This window comes from Heloderma suspectum, chromosome 17, assembly GCF_057233095.1.
Source record: "Heloderma suspectum isolate Gila_16-S chromosome 17, 16-S_ref, whole genome shotgun sequence".
NCBI lineage: Eukaryota > Metazoa > Chordata > Lepidosauria > Squamata > Helodermatidae > Heloderma > Heloderma suspectum.
In genome coordinates this window covers 8,993,813-9,009,550 of record NC_139474.1, presented here as the reverse complement: position 1 = coordinate 9,009,550, position 15,738 = coordinate 8,993,813, and the positions used below count along the sequence as shown (strand labels likewise).

The 15,738-nt window shown below is 48.3% G+C and overlaps 1 protein-coding gene across 1 annotated transcript in view; it reads left to right on the top strand.

The window, feature by feature from the left end:
• MACROD1 (mono-ADP ribosylhydrolase 1) overlaps nucleotides 1-15,738 on the top strand; it is a 350,485-nt gene that overhangs the window by 123,386 nt on the left and 211,361 nt on the right. The window lies entirely within an intron of this gene.

Here is a 15,738-nt window from a genome sequence, read left to right as displayed (position 1 = left end):
GCATATTTTTCTGCATGGTGAAAAAAATTCAGATCTGTCTGTGAGTGGATGACAGAACAAAAGGTGCCCAATAATCCGCAAAACACAGGTGGAGTGGATTTTACTCAATCCCTACATCCCCACTCCCCGTGGTCCAGATCCTGACAGCCCTCCCTCCCTCCCATGGCTGCTATTTGCATTGGTATCAAAAGATTCACACAACTTAAAGTGCAACTAAGTTCAACTATCTTAAGGAGCGCCTCCAGCAACACCAGACAGGCCGCTTAACAAGATCAGCCTCGGATGGCCTTCTCTCTGTCCCATCAGCCAGGACAGCTAGACTGGTGGGGATGAGGGAGAGGGCCTTTTCTGTGGTGGCCCCCACTCTGTGGAACTCCCTCCCTAGGGAACTCCGCCATGCCCCCTCTTTAATGAGCTTCTGCCATGTGTTAAAAACGTGGTTGTTCAGGCAGGCATTTGGGGTGGGTTAGGGTATTTTAGAAAATGTTTTTATTGTAGAATTTTATAGTTTTAAACTGTTTTATTATATGTTGTACATCGCCCAGAGTGGCTGGGTGACCAACCAGATGGGTGATTAATACATTTAATAATAATATAATATAATATAATATAATAATAACTAGCTTCCCTAAGGCTGGGCTTGAAGTAAACCAAGGTGGACTGAAATAAGCAGGGATCAGAAATAAGCCTTGTTCTCTCTAAGCCTTCTTTCCCTCTCCAAGGGAGCCTGAGATCCTCCCCTCCACTAGGATGTTCTGTCTTCCACCTGGTGTGACTTGGCCCATTCACCAGCCCTCTAGCTGCCTTGAGAGCTGCTCTGTGTTTGGAGCGCTGCTGCCAGTTTCTGAAAGTGAACAAGATGTTGTGAATCACCAGCAGGGTTGCATCTGGTTAAATATTTAATGGGGCTCCCCAGCGCTGCTCTCCTGTTTCTTAAGAATTGTGTGTGTGTGTGTGTGTTTTTCCCAAGGGCAGGGGGGGGGAAAGCTTCTAAGGGAAGCGGTGGTGGGCGAGGGACAGTAACCACCACAGAACTCATCTGATCAAAGGATGTTTCTCTGAAGAGAAGCACCTCCTTGTAAAATCTGTGCGAGCGGCTTCCCAGCTTCCATTAAGGCTCCACTGTTGGCTGAAGGGAGCACGCCCTTTACATGGCCGTGGCTTGGGGCGGGAGGAGGACCAGTGTTTATCGGAAGGTGGATGAGCCACAGAGGGTGGAAATCTGCAGCAGTGTGGGGGGTACAGGAGAGGAAGGCAGCACCCTCACTTGGTGCTTACAAGGGAATCGAGAGCTGATGTACAGCTGTCAAATATTTCAGCCACCATTGGGGAGGAGGCAATGGGTGGGGAGGGCAAGTGCACATGCCAATTTCTGAGGAACACAAGTGGGAATGTGCTGCTGCACTCATGTTCTGCTTGTAGGCTTCCCACTGGGGCATCTGGTTGGCCGCTGTGGGACTAGAAAGGCCTTCAGGCTGATCCAGCAGGGCTCTGCTTGTTTTCTCACTTGTATCCAGACCAGCAGAGCCTCCTAGTTGCTCAGACCAGCAAGCAAACATAGGCAGTTTTCTTAGAGCAGGTTATTTGTCCATCTCAGCCGGTAGGGTTGTGAACCCATTCTGGGTTTCAATCAGAACTCCGAAGGAGCTACCAGAAGTGCTGAATCCTATCTCCAAAATGGGTATAGCACCTTGGACAACTCCTTTAGAGTTCCGACTGAAACCCAGAACAGATGCAAAGCCCCACCGAAATCGGAGCCACCAGCTTCCACGGGTTCCTTCCTTAGAATGCAGGAAGCAGCCTTAGGCCCGATAAAGCTATTTGTCCCTCTACCCTAGCGGGTTTACTCTGGCTTGCAACAACTCTCCAGGGCGGTGGTGCTCATCGTACCAGCTCTTGCAAGATGGCTGGTCTTTGTTTATGGCTCGCCTGGGCAGGGGCAGACGAAACAGTGCAGATCCTCACCTAGGGCGAGCAAAACAGCCAAACTGAAGCTAGACTCCGACGTGACAGAAAAAGCAGTGGTTCCTTCAAGCTGCCTGCTGCCAGTGTGACTCATGTTGCCCCTCTTATGAGCTTCATGGAGTTGGCATCAAAGCAGACCCTCGCCTTCTGCCTACTTCCTGTGGGAACGGCAAGCGAATCACCCTAAAAGGCTGTGCAAGGCTTCAAGAATCCTTCCTGTGCTATCTCCAGATTAGATTTAGAGTCTATCTGATAGATAAGCGAAAGGAGAGCATGAAAGAGGTGTGGGGGGGGCAGGCCTACACGAGCTGGGCAGATGGATTAGATAAGGGCTGCGTCTTCTCGGGAGCTTCCCAGGCACCTGCTTTTGTTGCTTTTAAGGCAGAATGAGATGAGGGTTGCCAACTGTCCCAAGGCAACTGCCACGGTCTGCTCTTCTGTCTTTAAGAGCAGCACAGTTGTGCAGAAATCAGCAGGGAAAGCTTTTCACCCCACAGAGATAAAGACCTGATCACCTGCTAATGTCTCTACATCAAGCTGTTGTTTAAGTCACAGCTACAGTGTACAGTTAAAAGGTTGGCATCCTAGAAGAAATCATCCCCCCCCCCCAACTCCCAGAATCACTGAGATATATAGGTCTATAGCCAGACAAAAGAAGAGAGCACCAGGAAATGAGAGAGCAACTGCGAGCCAGGAAAGGAAGCCAGTCCTCAAAACGATGCTCAGACCTGGAGATCTTTCATTGGAAGATACAAAATGCCCAGTGCGTTTTGGCATGATGCCTTCTGCTGGCGACAACATTCCACAAGAAACTGAATCCCTTTGCCCTGAAGAAGGCTTCTCAGTGGAACACAGTAGGGGGCGTTTTTCATCTTCCAGTTAAAAAACAAACCCTCAAACTTTCAGCATTATTTTGAAACTTTGGCTCTTTTTCTGACTTCTAGGTAAATAGGGCCAGCTGGTGCATATGAATTGAAGCTGCTAAAAAGACTTGTTACATGCAAAAGATGTGCTTTGGTGCTAAGCTATGGCTCCTCCACTGGCCATTACAGGTCTCCCCCTACCTGTAAGGCACTTGGTGGGACATGGTGAGCTCCATCCCTTTTCTGGTTGGGGTTCTTTCTTACCACCACAGCACATTCTCCTGTGTGCAAACCAACTGTGCACTGGCAGCCTGCTACACCTTAGCAGAATCTGTACTCCGGAAGCATCGGCCCTCCTGTCTGTGTTTCACAGGTTGTCGCATTGACAATAGACGTGAAGCTCTTGGTGGCTTTATCTTCCTCTCCCCGCATCCCCCCCCCCCGCTTCTTCCCTCCTACACCTTCTCTTCACTGAAGGCTAGACTAAAGGGTGGGTATTTTAATAAGCATTTATTCCACCAGAACTGCACATTTGAGGTGTGGGTGGGCTGGGCAGAATAACCAAATTAAGCAGCTTGTCTTGTTTGCTGATGTAATTGGATTGATTTTCTTCAATGTATCTGCCTCTGTGGTTGCAATAACTTGTGGTAAAAGATTATATATTCTCACGCAAGCAGGAAAGGCTCAGTTGTTGGCATTCTACAAAAATGGCTTCCAGGGCTGCATATGGGGCTGGAACAAGAAATCAGTCCTGGCAGGGTAGATGGGGCAGAGAGGGCGCACAGTCATGCCCCCTGCCAAGCCTTACACAGTGGTGCAGTCGTTACTACCATATGAGCTAAGGTGATCACCTATAGCAGCTGCAACTCCAGAAGCTGGTGGGAGATGCTCTCCCTTCCCAGCACTGCCTTGGCACATGTGTGTTTCGTTCTGGTGGAGGCAAGGTGAGGCTTGAAGGCCTTGCTACAGGGAGGCAACAAAGGGCCCCAGTAGAAGGGAAAAATGCCCGCCGGCTGCAGTAAGGTAGGTGAGAGCGATGCTGGCTCCAGGTTTTAGAGGGCCCTTGTGTAAGACACCCTGAATGCCCCCCAGTCCCTCAGTTGCATTCTATATTTCCCCCTTAGATACACTTTTTGTGTGTGTGTGTGCAATATATGCATTTTTGCATGCAATTTTCCCTGGAAGTACACATTTATATACCCAATTTTCTATAACGTATTCATTTTTTGATTGGAAAACTGCATCATGCCATTCAGAGAAGTGTGAAAACTGAAGGACAGTTGCACTCCAGTTCCTGTATTAGTTCAGTCTGCGTGAATTAGGTCAGTTCATATTAAAATGCAAACCCAATGCACGCATCCCCCATCACTGGTTCCGGGTCAGCATGCCACTGAATTACCCGTTACCCTCGTGTCCTGCTTGTGGGCTTCCTGACAGCATCTGGTTGGCCGCTGTCGGAAACAGGATGCTGGACTTGACAGATCTTTGCGCTGATCCAACACAGCTCTTTTTATATTATGGCCTTAGCCCTGGTGAGGAGAAAAATGCCTGGAGAGAGAGGCTGGGAGAGAAATGGGCAAGGGGAAAGTTCTGCATTCTTCAGCCATTCACCCCTTTTGCTTTTAAAATAGAAACCACACATGCACCCTTTAATGTAATTGGGGCCGTTGTGTTCAAAAAGACAGAATTGCCAACATCCCATGTAGTTTGTCCATCAAGGCTTGGAGAGAAAGGAAGAGGGCAAGCTGAGAGCCTACCTCAGCAAGGGGCCCTGTTGGAATGTATTTGGGAATAGGCTGGGGTGTAAGAAAGGCCTTGGCAAGATGCATGAGATATACTGTAATTTAATGTTTAGCCTGTCCTTTGAAATGTGTGCAGTTCAACCCAGTTTTGTGTCATTCATACATTTGTCAAAGTTTTGTCTGCACTGGGAAAAGGTGGTTCTTTTGGGAGTCCAATATGCTTAGGCAAGGAGAGGGTTCAAAGGAGGGTGAGAGGAGTTTGACTATGAAGGGTTAGGAAAGGGAAGAGGGAGTAATCATTTCACAGTGTCTTAGAAACGGAGTGATGTCACTTGCTTGCTTATTCTCACACGCTTAACGTAACACACGGCCATACTTTTATTATTCCCATGTGTGAAAATGCATACAGCTTAATCTGAAGTGCAGCTCACCTAGGCTTCAGAACCTTTCAATACCTGGGCTCTGTTTTTTTGTTTCTGTTTTTGGCAAAGTCATGATGGTATTCCTGACCATGTGCAGAGTGGCTTCGCTCCACAACCAGAGACTACACTTCTGGGATTTAGGGTTACAGCATCCAGATTTGCTTGATGACCCTCCAATCTTTTAGTTTTAGGAATCAAGCCCTCGGCGTGTGGGTTCCCTCCGTGGTTCGAGGTAGCTTACTTAATGCTGCTGCAATAGTCTGGCATGCACCTGGCCTGGACACCTTATCTGTCTCTTTCCAGCCTGACTGACATGTAGAGAAGATATAGTCTTAATAGATAGCCATATTCCATTGAGGTCCAAGAGGCAGAGCCTTTCCTTGGAACTGAGACTTCCCTGCTTCCTTTGCCCAGGCCCTGCCGCTTCCTTTGCAGGCCACAAAAGCAGCTGGAGTAGCTGTCTCCTCTGGTGCTGCCTCGTTACGATTCCCACAGCATCGTCAGCAAACATCAAGGCAGGGAGCCGATAGCATCTCTCGGAAAGCGACTCCACAGGAGGAAAGAGAGAGAGAGTGACCTGTCAGGCAGAACGGCAGCCATCAAAATGGCCCCTTGCCTCCCTTTGCCGAGCACAGGCGGACCTTACTGTGAGGCCTGGCCATGTGAGGCAGCGGATTTTGCGGCGCTGTTAGGGGGTGTCAGCGTGGGAAGTGGCAGATCTGGCCCAGGGGGCACAGTCTCTGCTCACCCAAAACAGAGGGGGCCCTGCCATCATGAGGCAAAGTGGGGCACCAGATCCTGGGTATTACATCGGAGCCCATTTGGGACTTTCTCAGGAGAATGTCCCTAAGGGTCATACTCCATGCAGCCCGGTACATCTCAGGGCCAGGAACCTCTCCCCCTATACCAACCTCCCAGGCCACAACGCTCTTCCCGAGAGGCCCTGTTGTCTGTGCCATGCCCTACGGATTTCCATTTGGCAGTGCCACGGAGATGGGCCTTCTCTGCAGTGGCGCTCCCCCTGTGGAATGATCTCCCCGCTAAGGTACATTAGATTTCAACACTGGCACGTTTTAGGTATTCATTGAAAATGTATGTGTTTGCTTTGGCTATCTGCCAGCCTTGTACTACCTTTGCACCAGCCTCATGATACGTGTGTGTGTCGTCTTTTTTGTTTGCTTGTTTTGTTTTCTTTGTTTTTATTCTTTTGTAAACTGTTTGGGGATTTGTTTCAAATGGGAAGTGGTAGATAAATATTGCTAATTAATAAACAGTCAAGGGGAGCAGGGTGTGTTTTGGATCATCTGTTTCCGGCACCACAGTGTCTCAGGCCTGCTTGCCGACAGACCCAAATGTGCATCTTTGCCCCTCTTGGCACCTCTGGAGCCGGTATCAGCTAGGCCTGGCCTGGCCGACACATCCCTCTGAGGGCACTGCGGTAAAGGAGGAGGGCTTGGCCAAGGATTGGGACAGCCTAGCCAGGGGCAAAGGGAAGGCTGTCTCCTGCCGTGTACAGAGAACAGATTAACACACATCTGGAACATGCTGAGAAGGGATAAACATAGTGAGCTTGCAGGTCAGCCATGCAGCTTCCTCGCTGAGAATGAGGGAGAGGAAGAGCAAATGGCACAGGGGAGGGTTGCTGCTGTGGCCATATGATTCATGCCCACCAGCATCTCTTTGACAAAGGGAAGTAAGGTCAAATAGTTAAAGCTGGAAGGGAGAGTGCTGGGCTTTGTGAGGTTCCCTTCCCAACCAAATGGGGTATTGCACTGTGTGCTAGACCTTAGCTAGGTGTTCGCATCAGGGCTGAGTCCTGGGGTATCTAAGCAGTGCTGGCTCCAGGTTTTGGAGGGCCCTTGGGCAAGACACCCTCCCTAGTCCCCCTCCCTCAGTGAGTTTGCCTTCTCACTGCCATTGTTACCAGCTGCTCCTACTCTTTATCCTCTTTCTCATCATGGCTCCCACTTGCTTGCTTGACAGGCAGAGAGCCAGGGAGCACACAGCCAGGGGCATCTCCTGCTCCTCCTCCCCACCACCACCGTCGTCTGGGCTGGAGGGAGAGGCAGGTGAACATACAGACTGCAATGCTGAAGAGGAGGAGAAAGTCCAGGGGGCCCTTCTCAGCGGGCCCCTGCTGGGGTGTGGGCCCTCGGCAGGTGCCCAACCATGCCTACCCTTGACACCAGCCCTGCATCTAAGGTCTCTGAACATGCACATCACTCTTAATCGCTACTGACTAAATAGCTGCAGCCCATCCTCAAATGTCTGGGGCTGGGGAAGAGAAGCAGACACACACAATGAGGAAGCAGCATGAGCAAACCACTCTTGTCTTTGTTCCCATCCACAGCCAGATGGACCCACCACCCTACAGAGGTGTTGTAAGGATTGCAGAGCTAACGAATGCGATTACGAAGTACTTTGACGTGTGCTACAGAAATGCTGGGGTTGGTGTTTTTTTTAATCTAGTGGTGTTCATTGAATGAAGTATGTATGCATCAGTCCATACATTGTAAGTTTCTGTTTCTGTTTTTTTAAAAGCTTTTGCTTTATAAAAGTGACGGCTGCTGTCATGGGTTCCAGGAGTTAATAGTCTGAGGGCGGGCTATCCAGGACAGTGTGTGGTCGCGCCTCTCCCTCCAACCTCCCTTTGGGCACTGAAGACAGTAAGGAAGTGCTATAAGGTGGACATTTGGTCTACTTTACAGAGGACTTTCCTCTATTTGAAGCTGTGGGCTATTTGCAATCTGTGAGAGGACAGTCCTCTATTTGAAGAATTGTCCGGTTTAAAGATAAAGAACCATCAGAAAGGAGAGCTGGGCCTTGAAGTTGCTATCAACAGTTAGCACCTGGGCAGTAGACTGAATAGGCAGGCTGAGATGGATTGTACGTCTATCTAAATTATAGTAATTATTTCTAAATTTGCATCCGTCCATATATAAATTAGCATATGCACATGTTTTGCAAATCGGTGTCTTTTTTCCTCCTCTTTTTTTGCAGGGGGAGGAAATGCATTTCCTGCGTTTTGATGATGAGTAACTGGTCACCCTAGATGCGTAAAATTAACTCCTGCTGTTGTTAAGCAGTATGAAGCCTTTGGATTGGACAGGTCAGCCAGGCATAAATGTTTGGGGGTTGGGGGACTCCTGCCTTTGCTTGGCCAGTGGAGCCGAATCCCTGGATTTACCTTCCAACCTTTCAGAGATGAAAATGGGGACAAGCCTGTCACATTCTTACTGTTGTGCCAAGGCTCACTTTGCCGGCTTCTACATGCTGCCTTATTATTAAGAACATAGGAAGCTGCTTTATAAGCTGCCTTATAGTTCGTGAGACTCTCCATCCATCTAGCCCAGTACTGATGACACTGACTGGCAGCGGCTCTCCAGGGTTTCGGGCATGTTTCTTTCCTAGCCCTACCTGGAGAAGCCAGGGATTGAGCCTGGGAGCTTCTGCATGCAAAGCTGGTGCTCTGCCACTGAGCTACAGCCCCTCCCTTGCACATGCATTTACCCTATAGATGCACTAGGGACATGATGCCTCCATTCCCCACGGAGATATTTAACATCTAGAGACCCTGCTGGGGAAGGAGCTGGACTCTGAAGGATGACAATGCTGGCAACGTACACCAACGTTTTTACAAGGCATCCCTAGAAGGCAAAAAAAAGGAGCCATGATGTACCTTGGACCTGATTAACTGGGACAGCTGGAGTATATGCAGGTGCGTTTTCTGGTGTGGCTGCCAATAGGCCCAGTGCAGCCAGCAGCCAGAAGCAACTTTATCCTATAAGGAGTGGGGCCAGATAAATTGGAATGAAAGTTTACAGTTCAGAGACTTGTGAACCATACAGCACAGCAGGACTGGTTGTCCTGCACTGGATAGCATGTGGAATGAGGTCACTAAAATAAATAAATGTTCCGGTACATCCTTAATCCCTCACCCCGCACCACCACCACCAGCAAATTAGATAGCCTTCCCTGAACCAAGACAAAGACCCGAGGGATGTCGGCCTATTCTCACCTGCTCCGGGGCACACAAAATCCAAATTGGGAGCACCTTGTGTGTGTAAAGGGTGGAGGGAGATTCCCCCAGAAGGTTGGAGCCAAGTGGAAAGCTTTGCACGCTTAATATAAACAGCAATTAATAGCTGCATTTGTTTGAAAAACAATGCCTAATTAATCCCCTTGATGGTGGCACACAGCTTTGTTTTGCGGCTCTTGGTACAGAATAGAGACGTTACCAACTGCGAGAGAACGTTTTGAGAAAATCGAAACAGGAGCCTTGGCTTCCAGCCTCATAACTTTTAGAATCTCCCCCATTTGCCCTGACCGTCCAAAGATGAGAACAGAACCCACAGGTCCTGGGGTCAAGCATCTTGGTCTGGCCACCAGGCCTTCCCTGAACTGAAGACAGAGGCACTGGCTTCCCGTCCCTGCTCTCTCTGCTGACACCATTGAGCTCCACTGCCTTCTCAGAGATCAGTGAAGTGAAGAACCCAGGAGCCCTGGCTCTTACAGCACACATCAACTGCTGGAATTAATCCCACTCCCCAATCTTCCAGAGAGAGGGGCAGCATCTCACTGGTAGAGCACACGCTTTGCCTGCAAAAGGTCCTAGGTTTGATCCTTGGCATCTCCAGGTAGGGAGTGAAAAATTCCTGCCTGACACCATGGAGCATGCATCTCCAGTGTGGCGCCCACGGGCACCATGACACCCATGGGGGCCTCCAATGGCACCCATGACGCTCTTCACTCCCTGCTCCTTTAAAAAGAATGTTGTTGTTTTTTAAACAAAAGCCTTGAAAAAATGCAGCCTATGCATGAGTTGTCAGTTTTTGTTAGGGCACTGGATCCTCCTTCCTGATCCTGAACCTGCTGCAGATCAGTTGTCTGGCAAGCAGGCAGGCAGAAAAGCAAGGCATTGCTTCCTGGATCCACACAAGCTTCCTCCGCCCACACAGACCTTTCCCCTTTGCGCGCTCTCTCTCTCTCTCCCTCCCCACTCCCAGTCTGTAGACTCACTAATTCTCTCCCCAACAAGCCCTTTCCTAGCTCTTTACCTCATTTTTTCTCCCCCTCCCGTCCTCTAGCCTTGCTGTTGCTCTTGCTCTCCGCTCTACCTGTTTGCCTCGCTATTTCCTACCCCACCTCTTCAGTTCACTGTTTCTCTCCCTCCTAGCCTATAGTCTTGCCCTTTCTCCGCCCCTTTTTCTTGCTGTTTCCCCTTTCCCTCAGCCTCTAGCTTTGCTGTTCCTTTCCCTAGCTCTTCCTTGCTGTTTCTCCCCCTCCCAGCCTCTAGCCTTTCTCTTTCTCTCCCCTCTGCCCCTTTGCCTTGCTATTTCCTCTACAGCCTCTAGCCTCACGATTTCTCTCCACTTCCTCTCTAGCTTACTTCTGGCTAGCCAGGACCCCATGGCAGCCATTATGTGTCTATCCACATCCACCATGGGAGGCATTTTGTGGGGATGCCCACAGCAGTTTTTCAAGTTCTCTAAAGTGCCCAGGGGCCCAAAAAGGCTGGGGACCCCTGCCCTGGAGGGCTGTTGTCAGTCAGTGTCGACAGTACTGGGGTGGACGGACCAAGGGTCTGTCTCACCTGCTTCCTATGTTCCTAACTTAGCCCAAGAGTTCATTTCCCAGTTTCTTCCTGATCCACAGCAGTTGCCCCACAGGACTCCATTGTACCTGCCATTATTGAAATGACGACGGTGTGGATTAAAGATCCTCTGGTCCTTTGAATGCCTTCCTCCACACATATCCCTCTCTCCCACCACAGCCCTATGCACTCTCCCCCCCCGCCCCCACCAGTGATTAACCCTTGTTCTCAATAAAAGAAATAGCTTGCAATATCTCCGGGGCTGAAAAGCAGCTCTTACAGAAGACACAATGGGCCTCTTCCATTTGTGTCCACTGACATGGCTATTTTTGTCCCCTGTTATCTCCACATCGCAGGGCCCGGTGCTCGCTGGGGTTGGCCTTGCTCTTCTAGAGGAGAAAGGGACTCGCTGCCTTTGATTTATTTACTCCTCTGTTTATTTGCCCTGAGCAGCTTATATGGAGTGTTAATACACTCCCAGCCCAATGTCATCTCTGAGCAGGAGACAGAGAGACAGAGAGAGAGAGAGAGAGAGAGGGAGAGAGAAGCAGGACAGGAACGCCAAGAGGGCCTCAGATCTGAAAGGGCGTTTAGTCCCCCTCCGTCTCTGTGACGGGCACAGCTGCAAATGGAAAGCAGGAGGGTCCTGGCCTCCCGTTGCCCCTCCCTTACCATCTCCCTTCCCTTATACGGCCATTTTTAGCACTTTCGGAATGGCCGCAACCCACCTTGAACCCATGCCGCTTTTAATTTTGGACGATGGCACCTAAAGCGGCATGCCGAACGAAAAAGCACGCAAAACAGGACCTCTAAAAGCTGCCAAGCAATGTTAAAAGCTGCCCGCGCTGGACAATACGATGGAACAAGTCCAGTAATAACAATACCCATAAAACATATTTAAGTATTTTTTTTTCCTTTTAATGACTTCTGCCTTTTCATCTCACGTTGCCCCTACTTGGAAAAGCTAAAGCATTTGGGGCTCTTCAGTCTAGGAAAAGAAGGAGAATAAAGGAGAGAAGTGACGAAGGCTTATAAAAGCATGTTTGGTGCAGAGAAAGTGGGGAGAGAGGTCCCCCCCCAATTCTAGAACTATGGGATCACTCAATGAAATCAAAGGGCAATATGTTGATGATTCAGGACTGACAAAACGGAGTAGTGCTCCCTAGTGCATAATTTACTTCCAGAACTCAGTGCCACAAGATAATGTGATGGTCACTACCTTAGATGGCTTATTTATTTTATTTTATTTAAGTACTTTGATACCACCTTTCAAGGTGAAGCCTCCTCAAGGTAAAGCCTCCTCAAGGTGATTTACGAGATAAAATTTTAAACCAATAAAATATGAAATACAGTTAACTAAAACTGCAGCATAAAACATTTAAAACAACAACAGTAAACACTCTAATTTATAAAATAAATATGAGCTTCCATTCTTTAAGGCCCATTTAGAAATAGTCAAGGGAGAAAGCCATGTACATTTCCCATGATAGTGTATTCCCACAGTACAGTGCCTGTTTTGCACACAGAAAGCCCCCAGGTTCAATTTCTGGTGTCTCCAAATAGGGCCTGGAAAGAATCCTGCTGAAAACATGAAGTGTTGACTATACTGGGCTGGATGGAACAACGGTCCAACTCAGTATAAGGCAGCTTCCTATGTTCCTAAGTATGGGGTCACCACAGAAACGGCCCTATCTGTTGTGCCCATCAACTTAATAGATCTTACTGGCAGGCACACGAAGAGGGTGGCCATCCTTAGGGCCTGGGCAGGTCCTTCAAGCCAGCAACAACAGCAGTAACAGGAGAGCCAGTGCGGTGTTGTGGTTAGGGTGCCACAACACCGTTAGGAGATCTGAGTTCTAATCCCTATTCAGATACGATGTTCACTGGGTAACTTTGGGCCTAACTTACCTCACAATGGAGAGGAGGACGACGGTGTAAGTCGCCTTGGGTTGCGTGCAAGAGGCAAAAAGGTGGGACATAATTGTAATAATAAATACCTAAATAAAAATTAGACCCTATCTTGGAGGAGTAGAGGCCTATCAGCTATTATTAGCCGTGATGGTTAAACGGAACCTGCCATGTTCAGAGGCACCATGCTGCTAAATTCCAGTTTCAGGGGGCAACAGCGGATGAAGGCTATTTCCTTCATGCTCTGCTCGCTCGGTCACTGTGGGATACAGCCTAGGCGGATCCATGCAGCTCTTCTTTTGTTCTCATTGCAAGCTAATCTCTTCTGTGAAGCTCTCACACACCAACACCTGATTGCATTATTATTAACATAGCAATGTATGGGTTCTCTCCCCCCACCCCCACCCCCTTTTGCCTTTTAACTGCCTGATTAGGTTCTCAGACGTGCCGTGCCAGGCTGGGGAATTTAATCAGATCAAAACAGCATAATAATAATAGCCACGGCTGTGTCAATGGGCTTACTCCACAAGCACGAGGTTAATGGGGAGAACAGATTTTCGCTTCACTATTATTACCATTAATATTAGTATTATTTTTGTTATTTGGCTGAGCCTGAGAAAATATTGTCAAACAAGCACATTGGAAATATATATACATACATATATACATTTCTGGTGCATGCATTTATAAAGGAGAACTAGCTTAGTAGTAGTTCTGGGGCTACTAATGGATACATTTTCCCCCCACCAGGAGTATTATTAAGCTTCCTGCCTGTGCAGCATAATTTCAGAGAAACGATCAGTAGCATTGGCTGGAACGGAAAGGAAATTGGAGGAGCCCTGATAAAATATTGGCAAATTGATAAAGAAGCACTCATATGTATGAAGTCCGGGGGTGGCCCTCCAGATGTTTTGGCCTACAGCATCCATCAGCCCTAGCCAGCATAACCAATGCCAAGGGATCATGGGAGCTGTAGGCGAAAACATCTGGAGGAAAAGCAAGAAAAGAGAAGGAGGTGAGCATCTAAAGTAGATAGCAAAGAAGAGAAACGGGTTCTCAAGATGCGAAAATAAATTTATTGTAGGAAGCCCAATGTATTTCAGCCTTTTTCTTATTTTTAGGCCTTCTTCAGGGGTAGAGAAAAAAGTCTGTAGAATTTTTTCAGCAAAAGATTGTGTCCTGCATCCGTCGCCAGTAGATTGGGCTTCCTACGAAAACATCTGGAGGGCCACAAGTTGCCCACCCCTGGATAAACCTTTGAGGGAGGAGCAACCTTTCCTTAAGGGAGTTAGGTTCCTGTACCTGTCCACCAAGGGGTGTCTTCAGTTGCCTTTGAAAAGCATCACAGTGCTGTCAAGCCAGCCCTGAAGACAGGATGCTGGGCCTGAGGGGTGCAATATTCTCGAGTTTTCTCTAAAGTGAAAAAGGGAATAAGGAGAAGAGAGACTTTGAGGAATGCTGAGTGCTCTTATTTTAAGTTTTATGGAGCTGTGGTGAGGGTCTGTGTTTGTTTAATTTCATTCCTTTGTATCTCATCCTTCCACCAAGGACCTAGTACTTGGCAAGCAGCTATACCTCCCACATAATGTTTACATGCATCTAAAAATGGTGTGCAGGCCCAGTTTTTATGGTTGGATCCTGCACACATTTATTTTATTCAAGGATTGAGGAAGTTTTGTATCACCGAATGCTGTTCCGTGGAGTTGATTCACACAACCAGTTAGTCATCAAATGCTGTAATCAATTGATGAGAAACCAAGGGATGGACATGCATGTTTAAACCACCCCTCAGATAATATGCCTGGTTCCATATCACCCCTGAAGGCACCCTTTGCCTGTGAGTGTGCATGTGCACAAGATGTAAGCAGGCCTGGGTAGGCCTAGTGCTTTCAGATGGACAGCTCCTGGCGCTACAAATCTAGACCAAATGTGCAGCTATTCTGTCTTTCTCTCCTTAACGGACTTTTTATGGGAAGAAAAAAGAGGGAAGGAGCAGTGGGAAAACACAGGAGCCTTACAAATGGAAGAAGAAATCTGGAACCCCTGTAAAATTCCATATTTGAGGCAGGGTGATGACATGATAAAAGCTTTGCCTGGAAGCAACCTACTTGAGAACACTTGATATTTCTCCTGGGTTTGGCTAAGGCTCGCAACCCTGTGCATCCTTTCCTATGAACAATCCCCATTGAATTACTGTGGAACTTACTTCCAAGTAAACATGCACAGAATGGGGCTGTACAGAACTTGCAGCACAATCCTATGTGCATTTACCCAGAAGTCAGTCTCACGGTAGTTCATTGGGGATAACTCCTAGGAAAATACTCATAGGATTGCAGCCTCAGTTTCACTTCAGTTATTTGCGCTATTGTTACACTCCAATTCACAGCTTGCTTGCTCTCTTTCTCTCCCCCCCGCCCCACAACTCCATAGTGAAATAGAGGTTGTTTGCAATGTAGCTTGGCGTTGGCGAAGAGAGGAATGAAAAGCCTATTAAATTATGCCAGTCCTCCCTGGACTGCCCCAGTCTTGCACAGCTGGGAATCTGATTAACTGCAATATGGCCAAGGGCAAGCCCAGCACACTCTGATGATGCAGGGACCACAATTTCAGTGAGTGCTTGGATGACACTGAAGAATCCTGACGGTTTCTTGCCACCCAAGAACTGTCCATGATCCCCCTGGGAATTCTGACTCTTTCCCATCCACATCCAAGTAACCTCTTGCCATTCCCAGAATTTCATTGCCTTTCGTTTCTTCTTTCTGTCACTGTTCGGTACATAGGCTCATCCAGTTGTCCCCATTCTACTTGGACCCTCATCCATCACTGTCTCTGTTTTTGCCCTTTGGAGGATCCTTTGTTAACGTTTTGTTAATGTGAGCTGCTAGAGTTGTCCTCCTTTCAGGATTCAACACCCAGCATCCTCAGAAGTTTGGGTTGAGTTGGGAATTTTGCTTCTAGTGCAGGGGGTTGAATTTCAGGTCCCTGGGCCAAATCTAGACCACTTGGGGTCCCAGTCCAGCCCTCTGGGGTTCCTTGGATGGCTCCACTCCCTTTCCCCCGATCACCAATCATTTGGTGGTTTCCCAGATTTACATGGTTTTTTTTCTCCATTTTTAAAAGTTGAAATGCCTCTCCTAAAGCTTAGTTACTGGGCAGTAAGAGCTTTCAGCTAAAATAGGCTGGTTTGCCACCCCTTTTTCCTTTGGCCCTGCCCACCACCTTCCGAGAGCTTTTCCAAAATGGAA